General features: G+C 51.6%; 1 protein-coding gene across 6 annotated transcripts in view; it reads left to right on the top strand.

Moving 5' to 3' along the window:
- The first annotated feature begins 7 nt into the window (after positions 1-7).
- Positions 8-10,582, top strand: part of ARHGAP39 (Rho GTPase activating protein 39) — a 78,994-nt gene continuing 68,419 nt past the window's right edge. For 5 of the 6 annotated variants that reach the window (XM_067017664.1, XM_067017671.1, XM_067017668.1 and 2 more), the window contains exon 1: positions 8-90. The gene's annotated coding sequence lies outside the window, so the exon portion shown is untranslated. Of the gene's footprint in view, positions 91-117; positions 270-10,582 lie in introns of those variants that run through there. The other variant, XM_067017665.1, reaches the window with a different exon arrangement.

Raw genomic sequence — 10,582 nt, 5'->3', positions numbered from 1 at the left:
CGGCGGCGCGGGAGAGCCGCGAGCAGCTCACGCGCGGCGTGCGAGCCGGGATGAGGGGCTGTGGCCGCGCGGCCCGCGCGCAGCCTGTGGGTGAGAGCGCGGACGGTGGGCGGCGCGGGACGGGAAGATGGCGGAGAGGCTGGCGCTGTGGCCCCCGCCCGGCCTCGCGGAGGTCCCCGGCCCGGCCCGCGAGGATACGGGTCCTTGGCGACTGATGGGGCGGGCGGTGCCGCGGCCGGGCCGGGGAGGGGCGGGTTCTGTGTGTAGAGGTACGGCTACGGGTGGGGCGCAGGGGCGCGAGGGGCCCAGGCCTCGCGGGGCCAGGGTGTGAGGTGGGTGTGGGGTCCAGCTTGGGGGTGGAGGTGGGTGAGAGTGTGCCCGGCCCGGGGTGCGGGCCGGTGAGTGTGCCCGGCCCTGGGGTGTGAGCGTGCCCGGCCTAGGGTGGGCGTGAGTGGAGTGCCGAGCCTGAGCGCGGGGTGTCGGCGCGGTTCGGGTGCGCAGTCGGGGAGGTGCGGGGCCGGGGAGTCGGGGCGCGCGTGTCCGGGTGCGGGCCGTGGTCTCCGGCCCCGCCGATCTGGCCTCTGCAGGGAGCCGGGCTGGGGCGTCCCCGCCTTCCCTCCCGGTCGCCCTCCCGGAGCTGGAATGAATTCCTTCGGTGGCCCCCCGGTTGCGGGATTGGTGTGGGTGGAGGCAGTGTTGCGCGCGAGGGCCGAGATAGAGGCAGGCTGTGCACATCTTGGGGGTCAGGACGTCTTTTATTTTAAAACGTGCAGCTGGCGGCGAGGCCGCCGCAGCTGTGGGTGTGTTACATGCTGCTCCCACCAGCAGCTGCTGTGGGCGCTGCGCAGCCTTCAGCAGCAAAAATGCGGCGTCCCTCACCCGCTTCGGTGTCCTAGGGTTTAACCAAACCTCCTGTGACCTTTGCAGAAACCTACAGTTGCAAGGCTTCTTGTTCCTCCCCTGGTGCAGACAATAGGAGGTTTGTCTTTGAAGCCAGCGAGGGGAATTGCACCCCGTACATCCTGGGTGCCTCTGTAAACAGCAGGTGGTTCCCAGTCAGCGGCTCCCCTTTCACAGTGAGCAAGGTGTGTTTCTCCTCGTTGGGGGAGGGGAAGGAGATTTGATAGGGGTGAATGTAAAGCAAGGAGACTCATTCTGTAAAGCAGCTTGGCGCGGACTGCGTGCTCCGCGCCCTGGCTTGGGAATGAGCAGGGCCCTGGGTCTCCCTGCCTGCACTTTGTCTAGTCAGCTGTCTGGAGAGGCTGGAGAACAGGGGGGAGAAGAGGGCGGCTTCTGGAGCCAGACTGCTTGCCTTTGAAAAGTCGTGACTCTTCTGTTTACTGGCTTTGTACTCTGCCTTTGGTTCCTCATGTGTAAAATGGGAACACCAATAATATTGGGCTCTCAGGGTGGTTGTGGGGACTCGGTGAATTCATTGTGCCTTGTACGTTGTCAGCGTTGAGAAAAGTCAGGAGTTGTTATCGCTGCCAAGATCTCATTTCCAGGGTGCACTCGCTGGGTCGGCTGTTTCGTCTTAGTTTAACACTAACTTGAGGTCTGTGGCTCTCTTTTCTTGTGCAAGCTGGGGTCATATTTGGAGAAACAAGTCTTTATAAAGGTAAACGAGGAACAATTCTCATGTACTTAGATAAATTATCATATAGAACTGTTTTTAAAAATCTTTTTAGAAGAAGAAAGCTTCTAATGAACCAGTCTAGAATTCTGCAGTACTTATCGTCCTGGGAGGTAGATAGGATTGTTGTTGACAGAAATGAGATGTCGAGCAGTTCTTGGGTAATTCTCTACTTGAATTAAACTATCAAAGCCATTGTTGTTATACTTTTTTCTTTTTAATTTAATTAATTTATTTACTTTGGCTGCGTTGGATCCCTGTTGCCGCACGTGGGCTTTCTCTAGTTGCTGAGAGCGGGGTCTACTCTTCGTTGCAGTGCGTGGGCCTCTCATTGCGGTGGCTTCTCTTGTTGCGGAGCACGGGCTCTAGGTGCACAGGCTCAGTAGTTGTGACTCGCGGGCTCTAGAGCTCAGGCTCAGTAGTTGTGGCGCACGGGTTCAGTTGCTCCGCGGCATGTGGGATCTTCCCGGACCAGGGCTCAAACCCATGTCCCCTACATTGGCAGGCGGATTCTTAACCACTGCGCCACCAGGGAAGCCCTGTTGTTATACTTCACAGTGTTGTCCTTGTAAGAGAAAAGATACTTTATTAACAAACTCTAAGTGACAGTGAGGCATAAGCACCAGAAAATGAGGACTTGGCATTATCAGTGCTGTAACATTCTTGCTCAGCTGTTGGAAGGAATAACTTAACTTGCTTCAGAACAACGTGGAATAATTCGTCGTGTTTCCCAAGGAGATGGTTCTCTTTCTCAGGTCTGGGAAAAGTATCTTAGGCTTACCCTAGATCACTTCATCTCATCCCCTTTATCTGTGTGACACTAAGACTAGGAGGGAACCCCCCACTTTAAGGAGGGTCTTTTGGCATTTGTGGAGTCTAAGGTTGAGAATATTTGATGTTCAGAGTGAATGGTAACGAAATAGCTTCTGTGAGCAAATTTTAAAATATCTAAAGATAGATTTTAAAATGTCCATCCCCAGGGCTTCCCTGGTGGCGCAGTGGTTGAGAGTCCGCCTGCCGATGCAGGGGACACAGGTTCGTGCCCCGGTCTGGGAGGATCCCACGTGCCGCGGAGCAGCTAGGCCCGTGGGCCATGGCTGCTGAGTCTGCGCGTCCGGAGCCTGTGCTCCGCAACGGGAGAGGCCACAGCAGTGAGAGGCCCACGTACCGAAAAAAAAACAAAAAAACAAAATGGCCATCCCCGCCTTCTTTCCTGCGTGTGTGCTGGTGTGGGCTGTCCTTGAACAATGTAATAACAGTGAGTTCAGTGTCTTGTTAAGCCTCCACCTGGTTCTTTGTTGCTTTTGAAAAAAAATGTCCGTGTAGAGGTGAAAAAATTTAAAAAATGTTTCACTATGAGAACATTCTCATGGTGAAATATCTAGTTTTACTAGCAAGATACCTTTGCTGTGCCTGTTCACTGACCCATGTGGCCATTTGTTGAGGGTCTTACACGCTCCCACTCAAAGTTGGCTTTGTGGGCGTCCTGTCTCAGGAGCTCAGCCTGGGTGTCGCAGTGCTGAACTGTGCTGCCCTGCCTGGAGGTCTCTTCTGTTACCCTTCTTGCTCCCGTGGTGAAGTCTGCGCCCTCAGCTGTTGGCTGTCTCTGCTCCCGCCTATGCCTGCCTCACCGTGCCTCCCGTCGGCCTCTGCGACTTGCCCTTGATGTTACCTGGCAGCTCTGCCCTGCTCCCCACCGTCGCTTCTGACCCTGGCTGCTGTCCTGCAGCCACACTGTCTCACCCTGCTGAGAAGAGCCCCCTCCCTTGGGCCTGCAGCCCTGGCTCACTCTTGCTTCTGCTGTGCTCACACCTCAGCCCTCCAAACACTGCGCCAGACCAGGGTCTGTAAGCTACAGCCACTGACAGCCCCTTGGCCTGTCTTTGTAAATAAAGTTTTATTGCAACACAGCCACCCTGGTTTATTTTTGTATCATCTGTGGCTTTTTTGGCAGACTTGACTAGTTGCAACAGAGACTTCATGGCCCACAACACCTAAACTGTTTACTGTCTGGCCCATTTTCAGAAAAAGTTTGCTCTAGAAGTTCAGAGGTAGAAGGATTGCAGGGGGCTACAGTGTCAGGGAAGGCTTCAAGGAAGAGGTGTTCTCTGAGCTGAACCTCAGCAGGAGGTGAGTGGGGGAAAGGATTGAGGACACTGCAGCACACTACAGACAGAAAGTGTTTCAGGTGTTGGGAGTAAAGGCAAGAAGGTGGCTCATGTGGGGTTTGTGGGGTTAGAAGTTTGTATCAGGAGTAAGAGGAAATCAGGGTTATAACGTGAAGATCTTTGAACTTAGGTGAAGGACTTTAGATTTCAGTTCTCTGGCTATAGGGAGCCACTTCAGGTCTGTGAGTAGGGGAAGTCCTGATAAAATGGTTTAGGAACATTTACCTGGCCGTGATGCGTAGGATGGGTTGGAAAAGGAAGAAATCAGGGAGTTTATTGGGCAGCTTTCTCTAGAAAGATTGCAGTAACAGCTCAGAGGTTTATTTCTAGCTCACATTTCATTTGCTTGAGGCTCTTTTCTGAGAGTCTTCATTGCTGGACTCGGGGACATGCCCTTGTTTGGGACACGCTATTCTTATGGCAAGAGAGTGGCAGAGACTCAGCCTCTCTTTGAGCTTCAGCTTAGAACTGGAGTTCCGTGGCCAAAGCAGGTCACCTGGCCCAGCCCCGGGGGAGGAGATATGGCCCACGACCAGGGGCAGGCTGTGGGATGGACAGCCCTCTTACAGGGAAGGTGGCCGAATAGCTGGAGACAATGCTAGGACCACCCCAAGGGAGAAAACGAGCCCAGTTAGGGCTCCGTCTGCGGTCAGAGCGCCAGCCGCACTTCCTTTAGCCGCCCGCGCGGAAGCCCTGCAGGCTCCTCAGGCCTTGCCTCCCACCTCACTTGCAGCCTTGGCCGCTTGGTGCTCTGGCCATCGTGTGCTAGGTTCTATCCTGGAGGCTCGGCCTGCTGGGTCTTCCCCGGCCGCCGCGTCCTGCTGCTTCACGTCTCGCTCATCGCACCTCCTAGTAGTTAAGGAAGCCCCTTCCGCTGTCAGCAGGGCCAGCTGCCCGGCGGGGCCCGCGCCCTGTCCCGTCTGCTCTATGGCTGTGCCTCGTGGCTGGATTCCCTCCCGTCTGTCTTCCACGCGGCTGCTCGGGGGATGTGTGCCGAACGGTGTTCTCACCCAGGGGTGGTTCATCTGGAGACGTTTTTGGTCGTCCCAACTGGGAGCAGGTGCAGCTGGCAGCGAATGTGTGGAGGCCATCCTGTGCCGCCCAGGATGCTCCGCGGCTGAGGAGCAGGCCCCGGACATGTTGCTGCCCCGCCTTCCTCCCCGGCTCCCCGTGCGCCCTGGACTGCTGTCCGCGCGGCCCAGCGTGCCCCGGCTCACCTCCCGCTCTCCGGCGACACTGGCTGAGCACCGTCAGGCCCAGCCCTGCTCCGCATTCTCTCCTCCCCTGAAACAAGCAGGGCTCGGGTGGCTCCTTAGCTCCTTGGGCCCTCCCTGGGGCCTGCCTGATCTGTCCCCATGCCAGGCAGGCTCTGCACAGCCTCCAGTTGTCTCCCTCTGCACAGGGAGTCCTCGAGGGCAGTGGACTCAGTGCCTCGTGTAGCATTTCCTTTGTGTCTTAACATCCGCAGGGCTGGACGCCCTTGGGTGGGATTCACCGTTGTGCTTCCCAGGTTGACGCAGCAGCGGCTGCTTCCAGCTACCTGAGGCCTCTCATCTCTTGCTTTCCTGAGTGTAAATGTTTTAATTCTCATAGATTGTTTTCATTTTTGCTCCCTAAAAGATTAAAAAACTTTGTACTATGTAACATATTCAGGGTTTGAAGGCACAGAGGGTGCACGGTGTAGCTGTCTGTTGCCTCCTTCCCTTCTCTGCCCCCAGAAGCCTGGTCGCCTAGAGGCACCCACTGCATCTCCTTTCAGAGATACTTTGTTGTAGCTATGCACGGAAAACGTGTACATGTATTCTTTTTTTCCTGCTCTTTTCTTTAAAAACATTTTCTTAACCTCACCTTTTTAACTGAAGGTGTTTGGGTTTGGGAAGTCCCTCCATATCAGTACATTTTCCAGTTCATTCTTTTTCATGAGTACATCGTGTCTGGCTGTGTGGAGGTGCTATAATTTATCTAACCAGCCCCTGCTGGTGGATATCGTATTTTGCGCAGTTAAAATCACGCTGCAGGCACAGCATTGTGCACACGGGCCTGTGGGGCCCATCCCTAGAAGTAACATCTCTTTGTTTAATCACTGTTGATTCTGTTAGATCAGGTTTTGCTTTTGTTTCTTAATGTCTTTAACTGTACTTTCTTTGGTCATTTATTTCTCCCAGTTATCTGTCCGTATTTTAAATAACATACTATGGTCAGATTGAGTTTCTCAGTTGGAAATTGGCTCACCTTTCATGTGTTCTTATAGGTAGGAGTGACTAGGAAAACATGTCCACACAAAAACTTGTACACAAAAGTTCACAGTAGCATCATTCATAATAGCCAAGAAGGGGAAACAACCAAAATGTCCATCAATAGATGAACGGACAAAGTGTGTTCTATCCATACAGTGGAATATTATTTGGGAATAAAAAGAAAGGAAGTACTGATTCATGCTACAATGTGGATGAATCTTGGAACATTATGCTGAGTGAAAGAAGCCAGACACAAAGCTCTGGCTTTGTATGGTTCCATTGATATGAAATGCCCCAAATAGGCAAATCCATAGAGACAGAAAGTAGATTAGTGGTTGCCAGGGGCTGGCAAATGACAGCTAAGGCGTATGGGGTTTCTCTTTGGGTAATGAAAATATTCTGAAATTGACTGTGGTGAAGGCTGTACATATCTGTGAATATACTAAAATATTCTAAAGTGGCTTTAAATGGGTAAATTATATGGTATGTGAATTACATCTCAATAAAGCTGTTAAAAATAAGAGTGATTAGGATTTTTAAGAAGGGAGCATTCCAAGGTGGGGCCCAAGGCCTTAGTGTTGACTCTGTCCTAGGCTTGTGGTGAGAAGGCCAGTGGGCAGCACGGTGACTCCCGGGTCGGCCTGTGAGATACTGGGCATGGGGGACACAGCAGTGTTCCCGCGCGGAAGACTTGGTTCAGCCTTGACTCAGTCCCCAAGGAGTGCGGTCCATCCCAGGTAAATCGATCAAGTTGTTTAACAGCCGAGCCTCGGCTCATATCTGCGGATTAGATGATATCTGGCCTGTCTATTCTCAGGGTGTGTTGTGAGGCCGAAGTGGGACTGAATTTCAGAGGACTCTGTAAATTACTGAGTGTTATATGTGAGTAGGGTTCTAAAAAAGTAATTTCAACACCAAGAGGCCAAGTCAGCAGAGCACGTTTTCTGTCCTCTTGCAGACTGGTTGACCCGAGTGTAGCCGGCTGCATTGTGAAGGGAACCATGCGTGGCCCCAGGGTGCTGGGCTCAGGCCTGGGAGCCCCTCATCTGGCCCCCACTACTCGAGCCTATTTTCCTCCTTTGCTGCACTCCTCTGTCTGTTCTGCTGCTTCTCTTGGTCCTTCCTAAAGTTCCTGGAGGCCCAGCACGAACCAGAGATGGGGGTGCTTCCTTCATGTGTGGAGCTTCACAGGAATGTCATCCTGAGACACTGCTGGTGGCTCTGTTACAGTCCCTTCAGCTGCTTCCCGGGACTTCTCTGGTGGCCAGCATGTGCTTCCTAGCCATTGGGATTGTGTGAAGCGTGTACAATACAAATTTCCCAGCCGACAGACTTCAGGTTGTTTGTGCATCCGATTGAACGTGTCATGGCAGCTTCTGGACTCTAGATACTGTTTTTCTATTGAATTTTGGTGGTGTTGGCCTTATATTTTGTATTCAGAATTCTGCCATACTATGAGGATTCCTACTTCTTCCGACTCTGAGAAGCCCAAGAAGTAGCCCCTGGTTCCCAAAATCTGGGAGGGGGTAAACTGTGGGGCCCAGAGACCCTCATTTGCAGGGATGTGCAGAAAGCCCAGCAGCCGGCCGCCAAGGGACAGTGTGGGCCTTCCTGCCTGAGGCCACTGGGGCCCAGGATGGTGTTGCTTAGGGGTGGAGCCTTCTCTTGCTTTGGCGGGATTTTTAAAAAATTTTTATTTTGTCTTATAGTTGATTTACAACGTTGTGTTAGTTTCAGGTGTGCAGCTAAGTGATTCAGTTATACATCTACATATATCCTTTATTATTTTTTTTTAATAAATGTATTTATTTATTTTTGGCTGCGTTGGGTCTTCATTGCTGCGTGCAGGCTTTCTCTAGTTGCAGCGAGCGTGGGCTACTCTTTGCTGCGGTGTGAGGACTTCTCATTGCGGTGGCTTCTCTTGTTGCGGAGTGCGGGCTCTAGGCACGTGGGCTCAGTAGTTGTGGCTTGCAGGCTCTAGAGCGCAGGCTCAGTAGTTATGGCTCGCGGGCTCTAGAGCGCAGGCTCAGTAGTAGTGGCGCATGGGCTTAGTTGCTCCGCGGCATGTGGGATCTTCCCGGACCAGGGCTGGTTTGGCAGGATTTGATGTCTGCTTCTGTTTGCCAGGCCCACCCACGTCCATCCCATGTTCCTGGTCTCTTCTGTCACCTGCTATGTGCCAGCCACTCGCCAGTCAGGTGCCCAGAGATAGAGATACACCAGGCTTCTGATGGGGGACATGGTGGTGTGGGTTCTGATAATCTCACGTGGACAACAGGGAGGAGAGTGTGGGGTCTTGGGGCTACCCCTACGGTGGCCGCTAGCCTAGTCTTGGGGGTACATAGTTTAGGTAGGCTTTCTCATCTAGAAAGGAGGCTGTCTGACCAAGACTTTGGGAGTGTTAACCAGGCAAAGGAACAGCATGCCTCGGGTGAAGGTGGCAGGCATGAGCAGGACACAGCACGGTGTGCATGAGCTTCCAGAGCACTTCATGGCCGGGGCATCCAGTGAAGCAGGGCTGGGCAGGGTGGGAGATGAGCGAGGTAGCAAGCGAGCATGTTGGTGAAGCTGAGGGCTGGGACGGCCTCCTGAAGGGCAGCGTCCCTTGTCTCCAGTCCTGCCTGCCTGCCTGGGATGCAGGTGAGCCCAGCGTGGGGTCCCTCATGGAGCACGAGAAATGACACTGGCCACGTTAGCTACGTAGTCCTTAAAGAGTACTAATGTCAGGAATTCACAAACTGGAGTTGACGTGAGCTTGGTATGTGGAGGCCCCATGGGTACTGGGAGAAGCTTGGCCCTGATGCTTGGCGACCCTGCCAGCTTCCTCCTAAGTGTGAGACACGTGGGTGGTCGGGAGCTCCAATGTGAGGGGTGTGAACTCTACTGGCGGCAGCATCGTTGCACTTGGAGCAGGTGGTGGAGCCTCTCTGGTCATTTGTTCATTGATTTCATGAGGTGCGGGGCTGGTGATGCAGGGGTGAGGCCCTTACCTCCGGAAGCTTAGAGTTCAGTGCAGGGAACAGACATGCAGTTGACAACTGTGGTGCTTTTATTTATTTTTTTATTTGGCTGCGCTGGGTCTTTATTGCTGCACACAGGATCTTCAGTTGTGGCATGCGAACTCTGAGTTGTGGCAACTCTTCCATTGGTCTGTGTGTTTGTGCTTATGCCTGTACTACCTTGTCTTGAATACTGTGGTTGTATAGTAAGTTTCCAAGGCAGAAAGTGTGAGTCCTCCACTTTGTGCTTCTTTTTCAAGATTGTTTTGGCTTTTCTGGGTCCCATGAATTTCATATTCAACCTATCAATTTCTGCAAAAATAAGGTCAGTTTTGATAAGGATCTGCTGAATCTGTAGATTAATTTGGAAAGGTTTGCCATCTTAATGTTAAGATGAACATTCCAGGACTTCCCTGGTGGCACAGTGGTTGGGAATACGCCTGCCAATGCAGGGGACACAGCTTCAAGCCCTGGTCTGGGAGGATCCCACATGCTGCAGAGCCCGCGCACCACAACTGCTGAGCCTGCACTCTGGAGCCGGTGAGCCACAACCTCTGAGCCCGAGTGCCACAACTACTGAAGCCTGTGCACCTAGAGCCTGTGCTCCATAACAAGAGAAGCCACCATAATGAGAAGCACGCTCACCGCAACAAAGAGTAGTTCCCGCTCGCTGCAACTAGAGAAAGCCGCATGCAGCAAAGAAGACCCAACACAGCCAAAAAAAAAAAAAAAAAAGATGAACATTCCATGAACATGGGATATCTTGCCATTAGGCCTTCTTTAATTTCCTTCAACAATGTTTTGTAGTTTTCAGTGTACTTGTACTTCTTTTGTTAAATTTATTACTAAATATTTTATTCTTTTCAATGTTATTATAAATGGAACTGATTTCATTTTCAGGCTTTTTATTGCTAATGAGTCTTTTAAAACTTTTTCATGTTTTCTATTTGAACAAAACTTCAAAATTTAAAAGGTATTAGAGTGCAGAGTGAAAAGTTTCTCCCACCCTTACCCTTTGGCCATCCAGGTTCCTCCCTGGAGGTGGTTGGCTACCTTAGAGTCTTGTTTGTCCTAACAGGGATATTCAGTACATGTATAAGCAAATTCATATGCATGCTCTCTTTTTCCCCATTGGGTTGATAGTTCTAAATGAACAATAAAAATTATACTCTTCAAAAATTTTAGTGCATTCTTAAAAAATTCTTTCTGAAAAAATGGGAAGTGAACAAATGTAACTTCTATTCCATCTTCTAGTTTTTGTCAGTTTTCAGGGACCAAGAACTCACTAGCTTTTTTGAATTCTGAGATGAGGCTTATAAAACGGCTACAAACATGATTTCCCTGATGCCCCTGGCTGGCCTGTTCAGCTTGCTCAGTGGCCTGACCGTTGCCTTGTCTAAGAAGTTGTTATTGTCCATCAAGTCTAGGAGAAATATCTTGAAGCTACCTGGTGCCTGTTACCATTGTTGTGACCTGTGTGTATGTTGCGGGTGCTGTTCCGAACCCGTTCTGTGTTTTCTGTAATTTATGCCTCTGAACAGTCCG

Source organism: Kogia breviceps, chromosome 17, assembly GCF_026419965.1.
Source record: "Kogia breviceps isolate mKogBre1 chromosome 17, mKogBre1 haplotype 1, whole genome shotgun sequence".
NCBI classification, from domain to species: domain Eukaryota; kingdom Metazoa; phylum Chordata; class Mammalia; order Artiodactyla; family Physeteridae; genus Kogia; species Kogia breviceps.
This window is presented reverse-complemented; position numbering and strand designations above follow the sequence as displayed.